Raw genomic sequence first — 26,078 nt, forward strand, 5'->3', positions numbered from 1 at the left:
TTAAATTTTGTTTTATATACAAAGAGCTAGCATGGTCTCTTTCACTTTGTGGGTGCCGTGGAAAATCCATTCAAAGAAGATCACTTAGTCCAACTTAATGAAACTGATGTCCTTCCCGTACTGACGGAAACACTGGCGGCACATATTGAGGCCGTGTTTCCGGGTCAGACCGTGCTGGTTTGAGCAGACGCGAAAGAGCGAGAACCCTGGCCGTTTTCACGGGTGGCTCCAATAGAGCTGCAGGTGACCCCTTCTTGCTCTCAGGAGGGCAACGAGGCAAAAGCCCAATCTAGGGTTCTTTGCACCAGCATTGAACTTCCTACTCTTTCAACCTTGTTTCTGACCCAGTTATTTGTTGAGATTTTAATTAGCAATTAATAGTGTCTACATCCATTAGTTAGGAAGCTCACTCTTGGTTTCTGAACTATAAATTGACAGTATAACAAAAGTAGCATCAAATTATGAGGGGCAACCTGTTAAATGGAGCTAGGGCTGGAATTAGGACTTGGAATTTAACTTTTGTGTGCTGATATAATCAAATACTGCCTGTGGACTACTGCTATGTACTGTCATGGGACACACAGCTAACTAGGAAATTGTTTTGCCCATATCCTACCCCTCTTCTCTTATCTTCTCTCGTTACTATCAATCATCAAAGTAATATACAGTTGGTGTAATACATCTGCCATGCTCCCAAGCCCCCTTGCCCATTCTAACACTTCCCATATCACCCCTTCCTATCTCACACATGCTATTGTTCAGTAACTCACAGTATTTCTCATTTTTAGATCAACTTGGGGCTTCATGTTGCCTTATGTCAAGTATAGCTCATTCATGTGGATATGTAAGATTGTATTTCTAGGCATAGATTAAATACACACATATAAATATAAACTGATAATCTTGAAATGTCCATAGAAGAAGGTGTACATTTTGTATTATCACTTATGTTTATCGTAACTTAGCCTTTCAGCAATGGAGTGCCCGGTTCCTGAGCCCAGCTCTCTCAGGGAACTGGAAGACTAGAGGAAATCCTTGTTAGAAGTCCCAAGAAGGCCTGTAGTCCAAATTTCCGATCCACTTTCTACTGATTAGAGATTAATTTGGGTTAAAATTACCTCTCTCTAAATGCCCCAAGGGAAGCGTCAGATATATATCATTCATATTTTTAACTGTCAATAATTTTTAATCAGATAGTCTCATTACTATTTTCTTAACATCTTACTTTCTCTGCTTAAGTTCTGTGGTTTGATCTGGGGGTGGGGCACAAAGCATCAAAGCAGTAGCTTTTAAACCTTTTTGACTGGGACCCATGGTAAGAAATATGGTTTATGTTGTGACTCAGAACACAACATACATATATGTGTATATATATTTCAACCAATACATGTATATACATACATATGTATTTGAAACTTGTTTCAGGAAACAATACTTGCCCTTATTATTTTATTTTTTAGTATTATTTATGACTAAGTTGATTTCTTGACTTATTATTAATGAGTTATAACAGACAGTTTGAAAAATCCTGAGTTAGAGGCTGTTACTATTTCAAGGAAAGAGTAAGCTTATGTGGACCACTACTATGGAGTATTTTGAACAACCAGAAGACTCTGTTAAAGGGACTCGTGCATGTTTGTACCGTGTGTGACACAGTCGCAAGGAGTCTGGGGGAAGGGTACTGAAGAGGAATTTTGCTATGAGCCTGCTGCTGGCAAATGCTACTGGAAAACATCTCCCCTTCCACAGCTTGTGTCTCATCACTCCTTAATATAATTAATGACAATACATTTAATAAAATGTTCCTGCTGTGGGTGAAGCAGTATTCTCGACCCTGCAAGGGCAGGGGTAGTGGGAGCAGTAGGAGCAGTGGGAGTGCAGGAGCCAGGCACTCAAAGGTATTGTGGTCTGTGAGGGGCAGGCTGTGGGCATGAGATAAGCGCACTCATAACCCCAATAAACGGCAGAAACACAGGCGCCGTAAGAGGACAAAGCTTTATAAAATTGACAGATGGGACATTTCATAAATAATGAACCTTGAAAGTTGAGTAGACTGAGATGGTAAGACTTAAGAATAGCATGAGCATAAAAGCACTGAGGCAGGAACATGTGGTGACATGCTCAAGGAATAGCAAGTCTCCAGGTCAGCTAAATAACAAAGTGGTGGGAAACAAGGCTGGGACTTTATAGGTTGTGGAATCTTGGAGGCCAAGGTAAGGAGTTTGTACTGGAGGGAATGATAAGGAACCATTGGAGACTTTTGAATGGGGAGTATTGTGACTTGAGCTGTATTTTGCAAGATAAAACAGCCACAGGTGATTTGAAGCTGGCATAGACCAGAGGTAGGGACACAAAGAGAAGGGACAGTGATCTAGATGGGAAGTTATAATGACTTGGAGGCAAGGTGGGTGGTTCACTGAGAGGGGGAAGTAGGGACCTCCCATGGGATATTCTAGCAATACCAACTCTTGAAAAAAGGTAGAATCTGCAAGCACCGTCACCCATATAGCCACTCTTGCCAGAAACCTAAGAACCAGACTTGTCGCCTCCCTTTCACACACTCCCCACATCCCAGTCACCAAGCCCTATCAATACACCTGCAAATTATGTCTCAAATTCATCTACTTTTCTCCATCACCACAGCCACCACCCATCTGTCATCAGAACCACTGAGTAGCCTCCTGACTGGTCTCTAATTCTGTTCTTGCCCCCTCCAGTCCACTCTCCAAAAGCAGCCAGAGTGATCCGATCCTGTGCCTCTCCTGCTCAGAACCCTTCAGGGGCTTCCAGATGTGGCTGGTAAGCCCCTGCCTGATGCTCCAGCCTCGTCCCATGCAAGCTCACTACCTTTTAGCCACGTGGCCTTTCAGTTCCTCAGGAAAGGCATGAAGCCCTCCCTGGCTCAGGGCCTTTGCACAAGTTGGCCCACGGCCTGGGGGTGCTCTTCACTCGCTCACTCACCTGACACTCACTGACCCCTTTTCATCTCTCTGGTCTCAGTTGAAATTGTCACTTCCTCTGAGAGTTCTTTCCTGACTCTCATTTTAAATTATGTCCCCTGTTACACTTTCTCACAAGGACTGGAATTTCTTCCCAAGTACATTAATATATTACAATTTGTAATCATGTATTTGTAGATGAAGGTAGAAACCTTGGAAGTTTTGTCCTCCATAGTGTACCTAGAGTCACAGTACTTGGCTTATAGAAAGGCTTGATAAATATTTGTTGTGTAAGGGAATGTATGACTAACTAACTTGGCAACTGATTGATGGAGGATAAAGAAGTAGTAAAAAAAAAAAAAAAAAAATACTCCACTCTCCTGCCTGTGTAGGTAGAAAGATAATGGTATCTTTCACAAATGCCAGAGGTCAAAAGGAGTTTCATATATTGCTCAGTGCCAGGTGATAGTCTGGTTTGGGATTTATTTTAGGTTCCAAGGGCACTTCCGGGTGTTTTGGGAGTTGTGGCGCCTAGTCTTGAGCTCAGGAAAGAAGCTGGGATAGGCCGGGCACAGTGGCTCATGCCTGTAATCCTAGCACTCTGGGAGGCCAAGGCGGGAGGATTGCTCGAGGTCAGGAGTTCGAAACCAGCCTGAGCAAGAACGAGACCCCGTCTCTACTATAAATAAAAAGAAGTTAATTGGCCAACTAATATATATAGAAAAACTTAGCCGGGCATGGTGGCACATGCCTGTAGTCCCAGCTACTCGGGAGGCTGAGGCAGAAGGATTGCTTGAGCCCAGGAGTTTGAGGTTGCTGTGAGCTAGGCTGACGCCACGGCACTCACTCTAGCCTGGGCGAAAGAGTGAGACTCTGTCTCAAAAAAAAAAAAAAAAAGCTGGGATAAAGATACAATTTTAAGGAATGAGTATTGGTATCATAACTAAATCCATGGAAAAGCTTAATGCAGAGAAGAGAATTTAATTCAGTGATTATGTTCATGTTGCTACTCCTTGATAATAACAATAGCTGGCATTTATTAAGGATTTCTGTTTGCCAGACATTGACCTAGATGCTCAACAGGCAATTCCCCACCTAAACCTGCAAATTCCCCATAAGATAATTATAGTACTGTTATGATGTCTCTTGTACAGATAGGAAACTAGGGCCTACAAAGGTTAAGTAACTTACCTAAAGTCACACTCACTTCTGCCTTACTCCAGGGTTACTGCTCTTTACCATATTGGGATTGGGAGGAGCATGTAGGGCTGGAAAGATAAATGTCCTTGGTGTCATATTCTGTTTGCACTCTCCATGGTTAAACCAAGATGTAATCAGCATATGAGCTACCTCTCAGCATCCAAAGCTAGAGCTGGCCAAATGGAGCAGATGGCTACGCCACTTAGTGTTAGTGTTCTCTAGTCTTGGCCATGACTGTGGCTTGGCTGTTGGACTGATCAAAAATTGCAGCTGGGGGTAAGAATTTCATTCCTCAGAGGTTCAAAATTAGCATCACTAAAGTTAGTGACCTTTAAAATCAAAGGAGGTCCTACAGTTTAGTTCCCTTTGGACCAAAGTCAGGTCTGACCCTTCAGGAAAAAATCCATTATTCAGTACAAAAAGCTTTCTTCAGGTAACATGGAAATCACAATATAAAGAGACTAAAGCTAAGCTAGATGGAAATTAAACAGCATTCACTAAACAAATGGGACTTCTGACCATAATACAAAGCAGAGTCCAAATATTCTACTAAAAGGGGATTGTTCTAAATGACTTGCAAGGCCCCTTCCAATTATTAAAGTCTAGGTATATTCTATAGTTTGTTTGTTTATTTTATTCTAATTTATAGCCACAAATTTCATCGTAATCTAAAGCTTCCTGTTTAGGAATTTCTTTTTTATTTTTTTGTAGAGACATCATCTCACTGTGTTGTCCAGGCTGGTCTTGAACTCCTGGCCTCAAGCAATCCTCCCACCTTGGCCTCCCAAAATGCTGAGATAACAGGAATGAGCCAACATGCCCAGGGGATTTCTTTTCAATGTATTTTTCCAACTACTTTTTATCTGTACTCCAATAGCTTACATCATACAAAACTTCATGTTTTGAATTACAGTATAACTTTATTGTCAAACAGAATCATTTCTTTGCAGAGGCTTATATAAATTAGGACCCATGGGATTATTTGCACAAGCTGATTTACAAAAAAATTACATATCCACTGACATTAAAGCATATCTGGGCAGCCACATGAACTCACTGAGGTATCCAGTCCAGCAGCCTTTTAAAAATGATATTTGGGGCTGGGCACGGTGGCTCATACCTGTAATCCTAGCACTTTGGGACGCTGAGACAGGCAGATCATTTGAGCTCAGGAGTTTGAGACCAGCCTGAGCAAGAGCAAGACCCTGTCTCTACCAAAAGTAGAAAAAATTAGCCAGGCATGGTGGCGCATGCCTGTAGTCCCAGCTACTTGGGAGGCTGAGGCAGAAGGATCACTTGAGCCCAGGAATTTGAGGTTGCTGTGAGCTAGGCTGACGCCACGGCACTCTAGCCAGGGCAACAGAGTGAGATTCTGTCTCCAAAAAAAAAGATATTTGGTCTTTAGAAAGAAAAAATGGCATTTCAGCTGGGCCTTAAATGGGATGGTAAGATTCCAGTCAGGTATAGATGAAGGGGGGAGCTAAGAAGAGTGAACATATATATTGAGATCACGTTAAAGTGTGAAAAATCTGAGGAACAGCAAGTAGGCCTGAAGACCAAATATCATTTTTAAAAGGAATACTGCAGACCAGGCTCAGTGGCTGACACCTATAATCCTAGCATTCTGGGAGGCCAAGGTGGGAGGATGCCTTGAGGTCAGGAGTTTGAGACCAGTCTGAGCAAGAGCGAGACCCCGTCTCTACTAAAAATAGAAAAAATTAGCTGAGCAACTAAAAATAGAAACAAAACAAAAAAAAATTAGGCCAGTGTGGTGGTGCATGCCTGTAGTCCCAGCTACTCGGGAGGCCGAGGCAGGAGAATGCCTTGAGCCCAGGAGTTTGAGGTTGCTGTGAGCTAGGCTGACATCATGGCACTCTAGTCCAGGCAACAGAGCAAGACTCTGTCTCAAAAAAAAAAAGACTCCTGCAACAAGTAGTCCTCTTTAGCTAGATCTGGATCTATAAAAGAGTAATAGAGAAAAACCTGATAGAACTTTCAGGTAGGTGGGAGTGGGTTGCAGTAAGGTATAACATGTGCATTGTCTTTAGAGACCTGCAGGCTTAGGTCAAGTTCTGAATCAAATATGTACTAGCTGTTTCACCATAGACCAATTGCAAACTTCAGCCATCCATTTCTTCATGTTCCCAAAGACCAATTTTATTAAAAAAAATAAGGTTAAGAGTTGAGCACTATATCGGATAAATAATTTTTAGACTTATATTGAATTCATAACAAGCAGCAATATTTTGTAACAATGCAAAATTTATATGAATCTTTAAATAATACAGTCATCACAGAAATTTTCTATATCTAGAAAGCCACATAGACATACCCTTTGTGCAGCGGGTTCTTTCTCCTTTGCTCTGGAGAAGTTTGAGAACCATTGCTCATTGGGATGCTGTGAGGACTAAATAGGATAAACTGCATAAACATTTGACCAAGCCTGACCCAAGATAGTTTTAAATAATTGCTCTTTCTTTTTCCTCTCAATAAATATTCATCTCTCTTCCCAAGGTGACTCAGTGTGGTCTTGGGATGCATCTGCATCTCTTGGGAACCTGTTAGAAATGCAGGTTCTTGGGTCTACCCCAGACCCACTAGATAGGAAACTCTGACAGCGAGGCCCACTGTTTTAACAAGCCCTCCAGGTTGTACTTAATACCCTGGAGTGTGAGGGCCCCTGGGTTAGTGTATTTCTTCATGTATCTGTTTTGTAATACTTGATGTACTGATAGTACCTTAAACTTTTTGAAATGTGATTGTATCCTATGATCTTTGGAATAAACAAAACTCTCAGATTCTTTATGGCTTAGTTTCTCCCATTTGGTGACATATCTTGTTATTCTTTAACTATTATTACTATTGAATCATATTGTTAATATCATTATGTTCATTATCATAACTATCATTATTACATGCACCATCTGCTTCACACTTCTGATGAAAAGGATAGATACAGAGGAATTGCATCAACCCCCTTGAGTAATATAGCATTCCCCTAATTGATCACCTTACGTTTCTTAACATAATTAATAAATTGTGACTTGTAGCTTTAACAAAAATTAGGTGCCCTAGTTGCAGCTGGCAGAGAAAGCTGGGTTTTGGATTTTTTGTTTTGTTTTTGTTTTTAAGCATGAAACGAAGTTTACTGAGGAAGGCAAGATAGGTTTACAGAGTAGGCTTAAGATATGTTCACCACATATGTTCATTCACCATGAATGAACCCCTCTGTCGTAACAAAAGGGCTGGAAAGCGGTTCTAATATCAAAGCAAACTATTCTTCTCAAGCACAGAGTTTTTAAGGTAGGGTGTATGTGTTTGTGTGTGTGTGTGTCTCTCATTTTCCCAGCAATTGCTGAAGTCAGGGACCAGAAGATTAGGGCCCACTTGGAGTTCTCTTGATGAAACAATAATAGCTTCCTAGAGACCTTCAGAGCTTATCTATAATTTGTATAACCCAAAAGATATTGTATGCATCTTTATTTCTCCCTGTTTTCAGAACAGGAAGTGGGTGTGGAGAGTAAGACACTAGAAAAAGGATAAGTAACTTCTAGATAAGAATTTCCTTTTAGTTCAAAATGGACTGGTTTTTTTTCATCTAAGTTCTTACCTAGTAAAACAGAAGCTTTGAAGATAAGACACATGAAGCTCTGGACACCTTGAATGAAGGATCCTGTATAAGCACCATATGTACGATAATTGTTAATCATAGAGGTTTCTGATAGAAATGTCATTTCATTATAACTGTAGGGACAGTTTGTCAGACAGTAAGTAGAAGACTGTCAGATCCAGGTTTTGTTCTTGGCTCACATTAAGTCATCATGTAGACTATTTAAAATGCCTCACTCTAACCATAGGCTAAAGTTTAAAGTAAAAATAAAAAGCTTTTGTCAATTAATTAAAGATATTTTTTAGTACCAAGTATTCATGTTGCTATGGCATTTTCATAAGAAAACTATACATGGCCATATCTGCTACCTAAAATTATATATGGTGAGAGTATTTTACAGGCAATTAAGAATTCACTATAAAAAATAGAAGATTTCTGTGCATGTATTTTATGCAATTCTTATGAAGATATTAGATCCCGAAAGTTCTGATCTGTATGTTTGTATATGCTGTAATGAGAAGTGGCACCCATGTAGATGTGGTATGTGGCTTATAGCTCTTGAGGTTTCCAGTTTCTGCTGTGATAGCAAAACTCAGATAGACTTGGACACTGCTCTGGATTACTGTCCATAAATATCAAACTGCTGTACAAGCCAGCAAGCAGAGGCCAACTAGGACTGTGCCCTTTAAGGCTTCTACAGCATATCCCTTGAAGTTGGAGTACAGACATACTGGGGACCTGCCCAAAAATACTGACCCACAAGAGCTACCAGAAATTCTCATTCTTTAGCTAAAGAATAATCTGACTCCATTTTTCTGTCCTCCCTGAGCTCACCTGTCTGACTCCACTTTTCAATTCTTCATTGATTATTGGCTTTCTGAAAGAATAGGATAGAAAAAGAAAACATAGGAACTCCTGGATAGCACACATTTATTTTTAAACACAGCCGATTTCCCAAGTATGCCCAGTGTCAGTTCAGGGTCAGTCTTACTGCACAAGTGCCTGTAGGACAGTGCTTCTCAGCCTTTCCACTACGCACACTGAAAGCCTCACAGAGATCATGGGAACCCAGCTCATCATCTCACCAGAAGCTCCAGATTTCTTCAAGTTTTACCACCTTGTTTTATATCAAAATTTGTTGTATATTTTTATTCTAAAATATGTCTTTTTTATATTTTCCAAAATTCTTCCCAAATCTTCAAGTATTAATAATATTGAGTTGCTGATATAAAAAGAAGTAGAGCATTTCCAGCTGGGATGGTCAGTGATAAATTGGACTTCATCAAAACTTAAAACTTTTGTCCATCAAAGGACACTATCAAGAAAATTAAAAGATAACCCACAGAATGGGAGAAAATATTTGTAAATCAGATGTCTGGTAAGGGCCTAGTATTCGGATATATAGAGAACTCTTAGAACTCAGCAATAAAAAGACAACCCAGTTTTAAAATAGGCAAAGGATATGAATAGTCAGTTCTCTAAAGAATATATAAACATAGCCAGTCCTTACTTGAACATGGAAAGATGTTCAACATTATTAGTCATTAGGGAAATGCAAATCAAAACCATGATGACATACTACTCCACACTGACTAGGCTGACAATAATCAATGATACAACAGGAAAAAAAGATAAGTATTGGTGAGGATATGGAGAAATTAGAACCCTCATGCATTGCTGGTGGGAATGTGAAATGGTGCAGCCACTATGGAAAACAGTTTGGCAGTTCCTCAGAAAGTTACCATATGACCCAGCAATTCCACTCCTGGAGTATACCCAAGAGACTTGAAAGCATAAATTCACACAAAAACTTGTACACAAATGTTCATAGCATTATTATAATAGCCAAAAGGTGGAAACAATCCAATTGCCCACCAACTGATGAATAAACAAGATATTATACCCATTACAATGGAGTGGGATTCAGCCATAATAAGGAATGAAGTACTGATACATGCTGCAACAGGGATGAACCTTAAAAACATTACACCAAGTGAAACAATCCAGACACAAATGGCCACATATTGTATGATTCCATTTACGAGAAATACCCAGAATAAGCAAGTCCATAAAGACAGAAAATAGATTTTTGATGGTTGCTAAAGGATAAAAGGAGGAGTGAATCAGGAGTGACTGCTACGAGGTACAGGGTTTCTTGTTGGGGTAATGGAAATGTTCTGGTATTAAATAGTGGAGATAGTTCCATAACATTGTGAATATACTAAAATCCACTGAATTGTACACTTAAAAAAAAAAAGAAAGAGGGACTATGTATGATCACTGGGGAAAAAATGCCTGGGGTTCACATAGGGATTGAATGAACAGTAAGATTGGTAAAACAGATAGTGAAGGGCCTGAGTGCCAAGCTAATAAGTTGGTTTTCATCTTGTGGATAGTAGGAAGCCACTGGAGTATTTTGAGCAGGCAGTGGTATGTTCAAAGCAGTGTTAAAGGAAGTTTAACTTATGAAATGGGAAGGAAAGATACTAGCAGCCAGAAAAGTCAGGTTTAACTTGAGGATTTAAACCCAAGGTTTCAGGTCTTTATGAATGACTCTGGGAGTCGGGGGAGGGCAGTACACCTATGTATGGAATATGTGGGGCTGAGGCTCCAGTGTGAATACTGAAAACTAGAGAGGTAATACAACAGAGCAGTTTGAAAACAGACCCTGGATCCAGGCTGTCTGGGTTCAAATTTGCTGCCTACCAGCTCTGTGACTTTAGGTAAGTCACTAATTCTCTGTGCTTCAGCTTTCTCTTCCGCAAAATGGGGACACTTACCTCACAGAGTTGTGAGGATTCAGTGAGTTAATGTATGCAAGTGCTTACAATGTCTAGCTCAAAGGTCCCAGAGTGTTAGCCACCCACCAGTCTGAGACGCCAGTGCAGGCGTGTGAGAGTAGCCCCAAGTTGTCCTCTTCTTCATTTTCTGCTCCTGATAGCACATGAAGTAACAATCATAAAGTGTGAAAAAACAAAACAAATTTTTCTTTGTGAAAAATGATCCTAAAAAGAAAACCCATATACTAATAATGAAGTGGAAGTGATAAAAATGATAATTCTTAGCCAGAAAACAGATTTTGTATACGCTAACAAATACAGTGTTGAGTTTGACAGTGGTTCTAGTCTTTGACATGAGCCATTCCCTCATTCTTTCTGTTTAGCACTGTTTCTTTTTTTTTTTTTTTTTTTTTTTTTTTTTGAGACAGAGTCTCACTTTGTTGCCCGGGCTAGAGTGAGTGCCATGGCGTCAGCCTAGCTCACAGCAACCTCAAACTGCTGGGCTCCAGTGATCCTTCTGCCTCAGCCTCCCGGGTAGCTGGGACTACAGGCATGCGCCACCATGCCCAGCTAATTTTTTTATATATATATATCAGTTGGCCAATTAATTTCTTTCTATTTATAGTAGAGACGGGGTCTCGCTCAGGCTGGTTTTGAACTCCTGACCTTGAGCAATCCGCCCGCCTCGGCCTCCCAAGAGCTAGGATTACAGGCGTGAGCCACAGCGCCCGGCCTGTTTAGCACTGTTTCTTAGTGTGATGCCAACACATGCCTCACTTCAGGAATTGAGAATCTGCGTTTTTAATAAGCATCCCAGGTAATCCTTATGCATGCTGCAGTTTGAAAACCAGCGCAGTACAGAGACAGGTAAAGTGACTTATGAAAGAGTCAGTTGTATTTAGCATACTGTAGTAGGTTGTAAAAAATTGAAAACCAATGAACACTAGAATGTATTCATTTCAATGAGACATGAAACTAATCCATTTTTGCTTAATTGAATTGAAATTAGTTAAGAAAAAAAAACCTACTCCCTAAGCACTCAAATTAATAAATTCTGTGAGGAGAAAAAGAAGAGCTTTTTGCACTACATTGCCTATAAAATCTTGTTTTAAGTTTTTAAGTCCTATAATAACCAATTAAGATTGTTTTTATCAGGCCAGTTTCAAGTTCTTAAGGTGACACATACACCTTAACAAAATCCAATGTTTAACTTTTGTGCTTAGCCCATTTTTAAGGGTATATAAGAGTGCATTGCATAAATAGTAGTAGGAAAATATTTTTATGAGATTGAACCTTTCTTTTCTAATTTCTTTTGAAGGGATATGTAGAAAGGGAGTGAGAACCCAACAATTACACCTCTTCACATTTGTAAGAATAATTAGGGGTGTTCTCACTGTTATGTTTCTCCTGTTGGAATCTTAGCTAGGTAAAAGAGTTTATTGTTTCATTTGCTGAAACACCTATTGAGAAAAAGAACTCTCACCTACCTTGTTTGTATTTACAGAGATTAGATTTGGCTAAAAGGCCAGGCAGGGGCAGTGGCTCAAGCTGTAATTCTAAACACTCTGGGAGGCCTAGGTGGGAGGATCACTCAAGGTCAGGATTTCGAAACCATCCTGAGCAAGAGCAAGACCCCATCTCTACTAAAAATGGAAGGAAATTCATTGGCCAACTAAAAATATATAGAAAAAATTAGCTGGGCATGGTGACGCATGCCTGTAGTCCCAGCTACTCGGGAGGCTGAGGCAGAAGGATCACTTGAGCCCAGGAGTTTGAGGTTGCTGTGAGCTAGGCTGATGCCTCAGCACTCTAGCCTGGGAGACAGAGTAAGACTCTGTCTCAAAAAAAAAAAAAAAGAGCGAAGTACCTTTTCTCCACTGAAAACCAGTCCATAAAGGGCGGGGCGGAGGGTACAGGTACTACACACTACTTGGACTTATTTGGGAGAGAACCATAAAGTGTACAATCCAATAAGCATAAAAATGGTGATAAAATACAAGTTTATACAAGGGCAAGAAAAGGAGGGAACAATAATAACATGAGAGAAGCCAGGAAGGGGAGCGGGGGCTGGCTGCTCCCCTCCTCTCTCTGTGCCTCTGGTGGGCCGCAGTCTTCCCAGGAGAGAAACAGCTGTGCCAGATGGCTGCCACGGTGCTTTCCCTCTCGGGCGTAAACAGTCTAAAATCCACTGCTGTCTGGAACACACAGCCCTGGCCCAGAAGCTGCAGCTTCCCTCAGCTGCCCCAACCCCTGCCTCCCACCCCAGCTTTCCTGCGGGCCCAAGCTCTGGCCGCTTGCTTTCTGTTCTTGCCTGTGCAGTCCCTTGTGATGAGCACTGGGTTTCAACCGCTGTAGGTGAAAGTGTTGACGAAAAAGGAAGATGTATTCAGTGCTACCTGATTCTCCCTAACCACACACACTGGGGGGGCAGCGCATCCCAAAATGCAAACTCCCAGTCCTGCTGTCCCTTCTCTTCGGAATCTCCTGCTGAGGCACCACCCCTCGCATCCCGCATCCCAGCTGGCGCTGGCTCTCCCTGCCTGGCTGTCGCAGCCCTGCTGGAGCCTGCTCAGCCTCATCCCTCCAGGGCCTGCTGTGCCGCCCATGGCCACACCCCCTACCACCAGCGCACCAAGCCCCCACAGCTAATTTGGGGAATGTGCCTGTTATTGGGAAGACCTTGGATGAAGCCTGGTACCCACAGAATTAGGAAGTAGTCGCAGAATTTTCAGGCATATGCCTAGTTTGATTGTAGTGGTTATTGGTTATTTTTAAAAATAATCCATGATTTGTGAGACCTGAAGCTTATACAATTTTGGGGACTTTCTTTAAGAAAAAGAATATTTTTGTAACATTTCCACAAGTTTTATAAAAATATATGACCATGTGAACATGTTGCTAGCTCCCACTCCACCCCACACAGCCTTAAAAGGGGGTTAAAACTGAAGCTTCATTATCTTTGTAGCAAATATGCTTCTTCCTGGGAGTACTGGGTACAATTTACAGACCTTTATTTTTGAAACTTTCTATAGGCTTCATTTAGTTAAATCAGTTGGAGGAGGGCAAAAGCCAAAACTTCCCAACCCTAAGTGGCTCAAATTTTTGAGCCTAAGATTTTATAGCTTAAAACCAACTAAAAGAATACTCCATTTTTAACAACTTAGGTGTTAACAGGATCATGTGCCTATATAGTCCCAGCCACTTGGGAAGCTGAGGCAGGAGGATTGCTTGAGTCCAGGAGTTCGAGGTCACAGTGAATTATGATCTAACCACTGCACTCCACTCTGAGTGACAGTGACAGAGCAAGACATTGTCTCTTAAAAAAAAAAAAGAAAAAGAAAAAAGTTAGCTGTAGATATGCTCACATAAAATGTTTGGCTGTACATACAGTACAAGAGGCCTTTCCAAGAGGCCTAAGGGAAGTACATGTATCATGCTTATGATGCTTTTGCAGATATTTTCACTTTTGATCTGCACACCAGCCCTGCAGAATGGGTGGTCTTTGCCCTCTTTCACAGATGAAAAAATTAAAGTACAAAGAATGTAAGTAATTTGCTCAAGCTACAGAGCTGAATTTCTTAACTAGATCATCCTGATTCCAGAGCCCAGATAATCTGGCCAGAAGTTGCCACCACTTGGTTTACTGATTTACAAAGAATTAAAATGTAATAAAATGCTCTGAATGGAGGCACCTGGGATGTCCTTTTATCTTTGCTAGTAAAGGCATTTAGGTGTCTTAAAGTGCCTCAAAGTCAGGCTGAATATCTGTTGTCCTTGCTCTGCCAAGATAAAAAATGTGATGGTCAACAGCCTATAAAACTAAACATTCTTTCCATCTATACTTTTTTTTTTTGAGACAGAGTCTCGCTTTGTTGCCCAGGCTAGAGTGAGTGCCATGGCATCAGCCTAGCTCACAGCAACCTCAAACTCCTGGGCTCAAGCAATCCTGCTGCCTCAGCCACCTGAGTAGCTGGGACTACAGGCATGCACCACCATGCCTGGCTGATTTTTTCTATATCTATTAGTTGGCCAATTAATTTCTATTTATAGTAGAGATGGGGTCTTGCTCTTGCTCAGGCAGGTCTCAAACTCCTGACCTCAAGCAATCTGCCCGCCTCGGCCTTCCAGAGTGCTAGGATTACAGGCGTGAGCCACCACGCCTGGCCATTTTTAAACAACAATTTTTAGGAAAAAAAGCTGACCTAAACTAACAATAAGTATGTAACCAGTTGAGCAAACTGTAGTAGTATAGAAAAATACTGTAACCCAGATGTTCAGGATAACGTTCTTGACATCTCTTTGCCATCTGATCAGACTTGAAGTACTCCTGAGGGCTGCCACTGAGGATGACGAGCTTTTTCCTAGGCCCAGAAGCTAGTGAGAGCCTGAGTGCCCAATTCCTCTGTGTTGTATCATCATTTTTCAGCTTTTGTGGCAGGTTTCACCAGTCAACCAAAGTGTGTGTATGTATAACATCAGCCACTAGCACTACATTTAAGAAGCCTTGCTTACTAAGAGCACTGGGCTTAAATGGAGAAACTAACGAATTTCACTTTTGGTAGGGCTTTGAGACAGTTCAGGTTCAGGTTGGTTGGGTTAAGTACCAAAAAAACTAATATTTCTGAACCTCTCTAACCCTTTTTCTTTCTCACAAGTAACTACCACCCACTAGTTTACCTGTAAAATGATCCCTCTATTCTTCATCCCAGGACATTTTGAGCGCTTGTCTCAGTTTCTGTGAGTCCTAGATCACAGTTGTCAAAATGCTTGAGATGTTCAGCTGGGGGTAACTTTCAGACATTAACTGCTTTGTTCTTACCGCAAGGTGGGGCGAGGGGGCGGAGTGCCCAAGAATTAGATTAACAAAGAAGCAAAGGAGAGCGCCGATAGTTAGCATTACAATTGTTTTTAAACTCTTTTAGGTATGTAGAGAAGCAAACAAAAATGGGTGTGCCTATGTCTCAAATAGGTGCTAGAATATAGATTGTTAATCTAGAAATCAAAGAATAATACAGCTGTAGCTTTAAAAGATTACACAGCTAGTTATTAGTGATTACCTCTCAGGTCACTGCCAAGTGCCAAGTTATGTGGCAAGAATATTAGAATGGAAATCAGATGATAGGGACTTTTATTTGAACTCAGCTCTGTTAACCTTGGGCATGCCAGTTATCCCCTGTGGGCCTCCGTTTCTTATCTATCTAATGAATGGTTTGCAATAGGTTTCTAAAGTTTCTTCAGTTCTAAGAATCTGTATATTCATGAGTAACCATTGAGCATGTGACTCAGCCCAAGGAGGGCAGGATTGGTGGAGTGTGGGAGGCGTGTTGGCACCCTGCCCTTACTAGCAACAAGGCTTAATCTTGTGAACAGGAAGGACCGGTACTGAGCAAATTCCAAAGGTGAGCTACATCCCCACGTAAATGTCCTTGATTTACAAGTGCTCTTCCAGCTGACAGAACGGATCAGCAGTGAGGTTTCAGGCAGTGAGTACCTGATCACTGAAGTCTGCCGTCCCTAATCCCCCATCCCAGGGCCTCACAGCGGAAGGTGAGCGGGCCGGTGTGGGAAGCTTCCTTTGTACAGTCCCTACCCATCGCTTGCATCACTACATAAGCTCCACCTCCTGTCAGACCAGCCCGGCGTTAGATTCTCAGAGGAGCGCAAACCCTACTGTAAACTGGGCATGCGCAGGATCCGGGTTGCTGCTCTCCTTACGAGAATCTAATGCCTGGTGATCTGAGGTGGAGCTGAGGCAGTGACGCTAGCGCTGGGGAGCAGCTACAAATACAGGTTATCATTATCAGAGAGGTTTGATTGCACAGAGACTGTAATGAATCAATTGCTTGCAGACTCATATCAAAACCCTATCAGTGGCCGGGCGCAGTGGCTCACGCCTGTAATCCTAGCACTCTGGGAGGCCGAGGCGGGCAGATCGCTCGAGGTCAGGAGTTCAAAACCAGCCTGAGCAAGAGCGAGACCCCGTCTCTACTATACATAGAAAGAAATTAATTGGCCAACTAATATATAGAGGGAAAAAAATTAGCCGGGCATGGTGGCGCATGCCCGTAGTCCCAGCTACTCGGGAGGCTGAGGCAGCAGGATTGCTTGAGCTCAGGAGTTTGAGGTTGCTGTGAGCTAGGCTGACACCAAGGCACTCACTCTAGCCCGGGCAACAAAGCAAGACTCTGTCTCAAAAAAAAAAAAAAAAAACCCTATCAGTGAGTGCCAAGGGACAGGCTGCGTCTGGTGGCAGGCTTTAAGTCAGAATCCAATACGTATTTTAGTCTGCGTGTGGTCCACCCATTATTTCATTTACCACTTCTGCCTACGCCTCTTTCCTGCAATGCGCACTTGTCTCAGTCACAGTTCTGGTAAGCTCACAAGCTAACCCTAGCAAAAATAAAAATGGGTAAAAAACAAACATCACTGGAGGGCTTCTTTGAAAAAAGGAAAGACCCAAGGATGATACAGCAGAAGACTCTAAGACTGCCAACAAAATGAAAACTGCATTTAAAAGAAAATACCAAGAGTCCTGCTTAAATTACAGGTTCATTGCAACAGGTCATTCAAATTCTCCAAGCCCGTTTGTATAATATGTGTCGACCGGCTATCCAACCATGAAACCTTCAAAACTGCTTCACCACGTGGAGACCAAGTGCCCTGCATTAAAAGACAAGCCTTTGGAGTTTTTCAAAAGAACAAAAGGTGAACACTAAGAACAGAAGCAATTATCGAAGGCCGTTCATCAAATGTGTTTACACTGACAGCATCATTCTTAGTGGCTAACCGCATTGCTACAGCTAAGAAGCCCTTTACTATTGGCGAAGAGTCGATCCTGCTGCTGCTAAGGACATTTGCCACGAACTTTTAGGAAAGGCTGCAATTCAAAATGTGGTACATGTTCCTCTTTCAGCTAGCACCATAACTAGACGAATTGATGAAATGGCAGAGGATACTGAGGCACAATTGTTAGGATTAATGGGTCCCCATGGTACACAATCCAGGTTGATGAGTCTACGATGGTGGAAGCAAGGCAACAATGCTTGTTTTTGTGTAATATATTTTTCAGGAGGACGTGCATGAGGATATGTTGTGTACACTTTTGTTGCCAACCAACACGACAGCTACAGAACTATGCAAGTCTTTGAATGATTACATATCAGAAAAACTGAATTGGTCATTTTGTGTTGGTATGTGCATGGACATAGCGGCTGCCGTGACAGGATGGTTTTCTGGTTTCACTACTCAGATCAAGGAGGTCGCTTCTGAATGTGAGTCTACGCACTGTGTCATCCATAGAGAAGTGCTGGCTAGCTGAAATACGTCACCTGAACTAAGCCACGTTTTGCAGGATGTGATTAGAATTATCAACCACATTAAAGTGCATGCCCTTAACTCACATCTGTTCGCACAGCTCGGTGGGGAGATGGGCGCAGGGCACACATCTTCTCTTAATACACAGAAGTGGCCGGGCCTGGTGGCTCACGCCTGTAATCCTAGCACTTTGGGAGGCCGAGGCGGGTGGATTGCTCAAGGTCAGGAGTTCAAAACCAGCCTGAGCGAGACCCCGTCTCTACCAAAAATAGAAATAAATTAATTGACCAACTAAAAATATATAGAAGTGAGGTGGCTTTCTAAAGGTAGGTCACTGGCCAGAGTTTTTGAGTTATGACAGCCGCTCCAGAGATTTCTTTTAGAAAAGTCACCACTGGCAGCACATTTCAGTGACACAGAATGGGTCACAAAACTTGCTTATTTGTGTGATATATTCAGCCTGCTCAATGAATTCAATCTGTCACTTCAGGGGAGAACGACAACTGTGTTCAAGTCGGCAGATAAAGTGGCTGCATTCCAAGCCAAACTGGAATTATGGGGGCAATAAGTGAACATTGGGGTTTAAGACATGTTTCAAACATTAGCAGAGATTTTGAAAGAGACTGAGCCAGGGCCTTCTTTCTCCCAGCTGGTGCATGATCACCCATCTCAGCTTTCAAAAGAGTTTGAGCATTACTTCCCAAACACAAAAGACCCCCAAACTGGGAAGGAATGGATCTGCGACCCATTTGTGAGTAAGCCAGGTAAACCGACTTTGTCATTGCTAAAAGCGAATCAACTGCTTGAGATCACAAATAATGGTGGCCTTAAAAGTATGTTTGAGACAACTTCTAATCCTCCGTACAATCTGGTTTAGAGTCAAAGCAGACAGAATATCCTGAGATTGCCACAAAAGCACAGAAAAGCCTGCTTCCATTTCCAACATCCTATCTTTGTGAAGCAGGGTCTTCTGCAGTGACAGCAATCAAAATGAGATTATGGAGTAGACTGGACATAAGCAGCACACTTCGGGTGTCACTGTCTCCCATCACCCCCAGATGGGACCATCTAGTTGCAGGAAAACAAGCTCAGGGCTCCACTGATTCTGCATTATGGTGAGTTAAATAATTATTTCATTATGTATTACAATGTAATAATAATAAAGTGCACAATAAATGTAATGTGCTTGAATCATCTCGAAACCATCCACCCACACCCCTACCCCTGGTCCAAGGTAAAATTGTCTTCCATGAAACCAGTTCCTTGTGCCAGAAAGCTTGGGGACTACTGACTCGAATAGACTGGGCCTCCCAGGGTTTAGCTCTCCCTCCTATCTTTATGTGTCTTCCTTTTTCCTATAAGTTCTCTAGCATAAGGCAATTTCCATTCTGTTGAAAGAATAGAAAAAAAAAAGTTGAATGATAAGTCTTCAAAGGAGAAATAATGATAAAATTATCATATGAAAATATTTTTGGGAAAAAAAACTGTAAGTAAGCTGTTTTCAAGACCAGTCCCTTTTTATATTCTAGCCTGATTCTTGGGGAAAATCTATTTGAAATTTGATTAGAAGAGCAGGCAGCTGTTTGGTAGACTTTGAATGTGGCCATCTGACGCTGTCCGAACCAAATTCCCCATTGTACCTGCTTGGTTGGTTCCCCAGGAACAGGCTGTGTTTTCCCTCAAGCCACAGTCTCATTCTGCTTCGCCCACTCTGGGGTTCAGAAGAGGAAGGTTCTCACAAGTCCTCACCTGCCTGCTATGTTTTTATACCAATCTCCTTGCCTTTCCCTCCAATCTGAGGGGAATAGCCAGATTTTTCCCCCTTTCTAATAATCGCTTTTTCCTACAGCTCAGATACTACCCTCCTCTATCATGCTACTGCTCTTTCAGAGTCACTGCTGTCTTCCTTGTGAAACACAGCCCTGTCTTCCTTTTCCTCACTCCTTCGACGTTGTAATGTTGGTTGTTAATAAGCTCTTTTCCTACCTGAAACATTATTCTTCCTTTTTCACATATATATCATCCTGATTAACCTCCTTGTTTTCTGTCTTATCTTGGTCTCTTTTGCTTAAATACAGGCATTTTCCAAGACTCAGCCCTTGGTGTGCCCTTCCTTCATGGTCTGTCCGTGTGAGAGTTCACCAGCAACACCACCACCAGGGCCAGTTCTCTCCAATCTTTTTGTCCCTGTCAGTGGCAGCCTCCCAAGCACTGAGCCACGGAACCTTGAGGTCAGTGCGTGCTGGAGTCACAGGCGTGAGCCACCACGCCCAGCCCTGTCTATCCATTTTAGATGCAGAATTCAGAAATAAGATGGTTGTCATAACAGAGAAGTATTAACATGTTCATTTAAATTAAAAAATGAAGGCCAGGCGAGGTGGCTCACGCCTGTAATCCTAGCACTTTGGGAGTCCGAGGGGGGAGGATCACTCAAGGTCAGGAGTTCAAAACCAGCCTGAGCAAGAGCAAGACCCCGTCTCTACTAAAAATAGAAAGAAATTAATTGGCCAACTAAATATATATATATAAAAAATTAGCCAGGCATGGTGGTGCATGCCTGTAGTCCCAGCTACTCAGGAGGCTGAGGCAGGAGGATTGCTTGAGTTTGAGGTTGCTGTGAGGAAGGCTGACGCCATGGCACTGTAGCCCGGGCAACAAGTGAGACTCTGTCTCAAAAAAAAAAAAAAAAAATTAAAAAATTAAATTAGACCTTTTTTAAGAGAAAGTAAGTCTGATCCAGCTGATTGGTTTGCCATTTGCATTGCAGAGCAGACATTTTCCCCATGTACTTAAAGCATGTCTTCGATAGGCATTAAAAACATACACATCACTTGCTGTTGTCTAAACGTATAAATTGCAGATGGCAACTTTAAATGTGAGAGGAGGACATACAGTTTTTCAAAATTCTTTTAGGGACTATACCAGCAAAAACATTTGAAGACCATTACAGTAGTGGCTTAACCATCTTTGATTTGTCCTTTTCCTTCTTCCCCCACATCCAGCCAATTCTATTGATTTTTTTTTTAACTTTTTTTTCTTTTTTCTTTTTTTAATTTAATTTTTTTCCCGGAGCCATGCCCAAGAAGCCTGGAGCAAATGGACTCTCTATTTTTTTTCTCCCTGTTATAGCAATTTCAGACTCTACATGGTTTTCCAAACCTGTCCATTTTTGTTGCGCTATTTTCCTCTCTTGTACTTAGCCTGGTCTCTTAGAGTGCGTGTTCCATGCTCTTTCCCACCTCTGTGCCTTTACTATGTCATTATCCTCCCTTGGAACCCCCTTATCTCCTTTCCATTCAAATCTTGCTTCCCCAGACTACACTGGTCAAGATTGGTTTCTCTTTTCTCTAACCTCTGCAGCCGCCCTGGCTGTTCCATACAATTAGATTAGCACTCATCATAAAGTGTCGCCTTTGGGCTGAGCACGGTGGCTCACGCCTGTAATCCTAGCATTCTGGGAGGCTGAGGTGGGCGGATCGCTCGAGGTCAGGAGTTCAAAACCAGCCTGAGCAAGAGCGAGACCCAGTCTCTACTATAAATAGAAAGAAATTAATTGGCCAACTAATATATAGAGGAAAAAATTAGCCGGGCATGGTGGCACATGCCTATAGTCCCAGCTACTTGGGAGGCTGTGGCAGGAGGATTGCTTGAGCCCAGGAGTTTGAGGTTGCTGTGAGCTAGGCTGACGCCATGGCACTCACTCTAGCCTGGGCAACAAAGCGAGACTCTGTCTCAAAAAAAAAAAGTGTTGCCTTTGGTTTTGCTCCTTAACAATAGAAAGCACCTATTAAATTCTACCATATTCTCCTTAATGCCTAATGCAATGCTAACTACATAATGGGTGCTTAATATTTTATTGACTACGTAGAATACAGAGCATTTGTTCACTCATTCTTTCATCCATCAACAAATACTTTTTGAGAACTTTTGTGTACCAAGAACTGTACTAGGCACTGGTGTACAGGAAGGACCAAAATAGACAACAATCTCTGCTTTCAAAAATTGATCACTGGGCCGGGCGAGGTGGCTCACGCCTATAATCCTAGCTCTCTGGGAGGCCGAGGCGGGCAGATTGTTTGAGTTCAGGAGTTCGAAACCAACCTGAGCAAGAGCAAGACCCCGTCTCTACCATAAATAGAAAGAAATTAATTGGCCAACTAATATATATGGAAAGAATTATCTGGGCATGGTGGCGCATGTCTGTAGTCCCAGCTACTCGGGAGGCTGAGGCAGGAGGATCGCTTGAGCCCAGGAGTTTGAGGTTGCTGTGAGCTAGGCTGATGCCATGGCACTCACTCTAGCCTGGGCAACAAAGTGAGACTCTGTCTCCAAAAAAAAAAAAAAAATTGATCAATGGCTCATGCCTATTATCCTAGCACTCTAGGAAGTCAAGGCAGGAGGATCACTTCAGGTCAGGAGTTCAAGACCAGCCTGAGCAAGAGTGAGACCCCATCTCTATTTAAAAAAATTTTTTTTTAATCAATAAATAAGTAAAATATACAGTATGTTAAAGAGCAATTAGTACTGAAGAGAAAAACAAATGAAACAGGAAAGAACTAGAAGTGTGTGTCAGGGGGAGTTTTACAGGAGTAGCTAGGGGTAGTATGTGCAGTTCTAGATAAGATAGTCGATCATGGAGTCCTCCCTGATAAGGTGACTAAAGATCTTTACTAAAGATCTCAAGTGGGGGAAGGACTTGCGCTCATCTCTGGAAAAAGCCTTTCAGGCCAAGAACTCAGTATGTGAAGGCGCCAAACCTGGACCTGCCTGGCATTCCAGGAAGGGAGAGCTTTGTGGCTGGGCAGAGTGGTGAAGGGCAGAGTGAGAGATGAGTCAGAGGACAGTGGGGTAGGGGTGGGGTGGACAGAACCTGGAGGCTCTTGCTGGACTGGGCTGTTGCTCTGTGTGAGATTGGAGGCCTTCAGAGGGTTTTGAGCAGAGGAGGGAACTGTCCCTATGTTATAACTTACATTATAATAGAATCCCTCTAGATACTGCATTAAGAATAGACTAAAGGAGCTGGGATCACACTTGTAATTCTAGCACTCTGGAAGGCTGAGGCAGGAGGATTGCTTGAGCTCAAGAGTTCAAAACCAGCCTGAACAAGAATGAGATCCCATCTCTACTAAAAACAGAAAAATTAGCCAGGTATTGCGCGCACCTGTAGACCCAGCTACTCTGCAGTACCAGCTGCTCTGGAGGCTGAGGCAAGAGGATCACTTGAGTGCAGGAGTTTGAGGTTGCTGTGAGCTAGGCTGATGCCATGGCACTCACTCTAGCCTGGGCAACAAAGCGAGACTGTCTCAAAAATTAAAAAAGAAGAAAAAAGAAAAAAAGAAAAGAAACTGGTGCTGAAGATCAAATAGCTATTAAGTGTCAATAACTGATGTCAATCAAAAAATATAGTATAGTGTGCTATGGAAGATCCAAAGACCTAGGAGGCATTTAGGAAAAGGGATTGTGAACATATGAAAATTTTAGTACAAAACAAAAATGTAAGGAATGGCATATAGTATAACAGTACATAATGATTTGTCAAATGAGACTCTTAGTCCTAAGTGCCAAGTACTTAAGTCATCAGTCCATAATACACAGGTTCAGCAGTTCATTGTGGCCTGAAGCAGTTTTAGAGAAGGAGACCCTGGAACTGGGTGTGAAGAATGGATATGATGTCACTTGGTTGAGCCGTGGCTGGAGAAAATATTCCACACAAAAGAATTGGCTTCAGCTAAGGTGTAGACACAAAAGACATAAGGCATGTTTGGGCAAAAGCAAGCAGGTCAGTTTTAACTAAAGCAAAGAAGTGAAAGGTTTAACTAGAAATATGGTTTAGAAGATAGATTTTGAATCTTAGGCCTAGGAATTGGGATACTATTTAGTCACCTGGGAGCCACTGATGGTTCCTGAGCAGGAGTTAAAGGAAGATTACCCTGCTGTAGGATTGCTGGGAGGATTTAGCTGCAGGGGGATATCAGGTAGGAGGCATTGCAGGAGGGGAAAGGTGAGATCCTTGAGGAACTTAACTGCAAATTAGCACAGAAAAAAGGGGGTGGTGATAGTAAGAGACATTAGAAAGGAGGAATCGGCCGGGCGCGGTGGCTCACGCTTGTAATCCTAGCTCTTGGGAGGCCGAGGCGGGCGGATTGCTCAAGGTCAGGAGTTCAAAACCAGCCTGAGCAAGAGCGAGACCCCGTCTCTACTATAAATAGAAAGAAATTAATTGGCCAACTGATATATATATAAAAAAAAAATTAGCCGGGCATGGTGGCGCATGCCTGTAGTCCCAGCTACTCGGGAGGCTGAGGCAGAAGGATCGCTCGAGCCTAGGAGTTTGAGGTTGCTGTGAGCTAGGCTGACGCCACGGCACTCACTCTAGCCTGGACAAAAAAGTGAGACTCTGTCTCAAAAAAAAAAAAAAAAAAAAAAAAAGAAAGGAGGAATCAACAAGCTTTGATGACTAAGTACAGGAAAGCAAAGAAAAGGAAGGGTCAAAGGCAAGTTTTTAAATGTTGTTGTGTGACCTGGAGAATGGTAACAATATTAATATACATTAAAAAAAGAAGCTCAGAGAAGGCTGATTTAGGGCGAAAGTTAGGCTTTAGTTATACAGAGCATACTATAGGTCATCAGCCTTCATCTGCTAGTAAGTTCCTGAAGGGGCTCCTTTAAACAAACAAACAAACGGGGCCAGGCATGGTAGCTGATGCCTGTAGTCCTAGCACTCTGGGAGACCAAGGCAGGAAGATCTCTTGAGGTCAGGAGTTCAAAACCAGCCTGAGCAAGAGCAAGACCTCGTCTCTACCAAAAACACAAAAAAATTAGCCAGGCGTGGTGCGTGCCTGTAGTCCCAGCTACTTGGGAGGCTGAGGCAGGAGGATCGCTTGAGCCCAGGAGTTTGAGGTTGCTGTGAGCTAAGCTGACGCCACGGCACTGTAGTCTGGGTGACAGGGCAAGCAGCTTTACAACACCCCTTTTTGGGAGCCGGATGTGATGGTGCATACCAGTAGTCCCAGCTACTCGGGCTGAGGTGGGAAGATCACTTGAGCCCAGGAGTTCTAGGCTGCAATGAGCTGGTGACAGAGTAAGACCCCATCTCAAAAACAATTATTTTTATATTTAAAGACCCTGTTTGGTGCTATTAAAGGAAAGACAGCAACCTCCAGTCTTCAAGCTGAGAATGTTATCCTCAGGACTGAGTGCTGCTAGCTGCATATCAGAATCCCTTGTGGCACCTTTTAAAGTAGGTTCCTTTCCCACTCAGACCCACTGCATCAGACTCTGATGAGTGGGCAGGTGAGTGGGGGGTGCTTTGCTTGTTTTTCGTAGATTCTCCAGGTAACTGTAGCCAATATATTAAGCACTGGCTCCCGAAGAAAAGCATTAAGACTCAGAAACAGCTTATAGGACAACACCCTCCCTAAAAACAGCACATCACTGAAGGGGTGGCTGGGCAGCCAGGCTCCAAGCCTGCTGAGCTGAGCAGCAGCCAAGAGCAAGGTTTGGTGTTTATATACTCAAAATCAGCCCGGTTGTCACAGCAACTCACCCCAGCACAGTTCCTCCTTCCCCACTGCAGCTTCCTTCCAGGCTTTGCCATTCTCCGTCATGGTCTTAATGTTCTGGTGACCTGGCCTGCAGCATCCTCTTTATTTTCTTCCAGTTCCTCCATCTCCTTCTCATCTGTTTGCTGGTGTGCGATACTTTACCTGCTCGGAACTCAACAACCTCCCCTCCCCCAAAATACACCTGAAAACAGGATACAGCAAAAAGGTCCTTTGGGCCGGGCACTCAGGGAGGCCAAGGCCAGAGGATCGCTTGAGCTCAGGAGCTCAAGACCAGCCTGAGCAAGAGCGAGACCTGTCTCTACTAAAAATATAAAAAATTAGCCAGGTGTGGTGACACATGCCTGTAGTCCCAAGCTACTTGGGAGGCTAAAGCAGAAGGATCACTTGAGCCCAGGAGTTTGAGATTGCTGTGAGCTAGGCTGACGCCACGGCATTCTAGCCTAGGCAACAGAATGAGACTGTCTTAAAAGGGGGGGGGGAGGTTGAGTGGCCAGAATGGGGGTTACCAGGCCTGTGTACTAAGTCCATGAGGAAAGTCCCAAACTCCTTGCTTTGTTTCATATGGGTTTTTTGCACCTTTAAAACAAAGTATGGTTTCTAAGGCCTGCAGTAAATTAGGAGTAGGGAAAGGAACTATTCTTGGCAGGCACTCTGAAAGCTCAAGAAGTGG

The 26,078-nt window shown here is 42.7% G+C and overlaps 1 protein-coding gene and 1 pseudogene across 1 annotated transcript in view; one reads left to right on the forward strand and one right to left on the reverse strand.

The window, feature by feature from the left end:
• On the reverse strand, positions 1–25,450 carry LOC142873310 (small ribosomal subunit protein uS14-like; annotated as a pseudogene).
• Positions 1–26,078, forward strand: part of LPCAT3 (lysophosphatidylcholine acyltransferase 3) — a 34,241-nt gene that overhangs the window by 1,845 nt on the left and 6,318 nt on the right. The window lies entirely within an intron of this gene.

This window comes from Microcebus murinus, chromosome 10, assembly GCF_040939455.1.
Source record: "Microcebus murinus isolate Inina chromosome 10, M.murinus_Inina_mat1.0, whole genome shotgun sequence".
NCBI lineage: Eukaryota > Metazoa > Chordata > Mammalia > Primates > Cheirogaleidae > Microcebus > Microcebus murinus.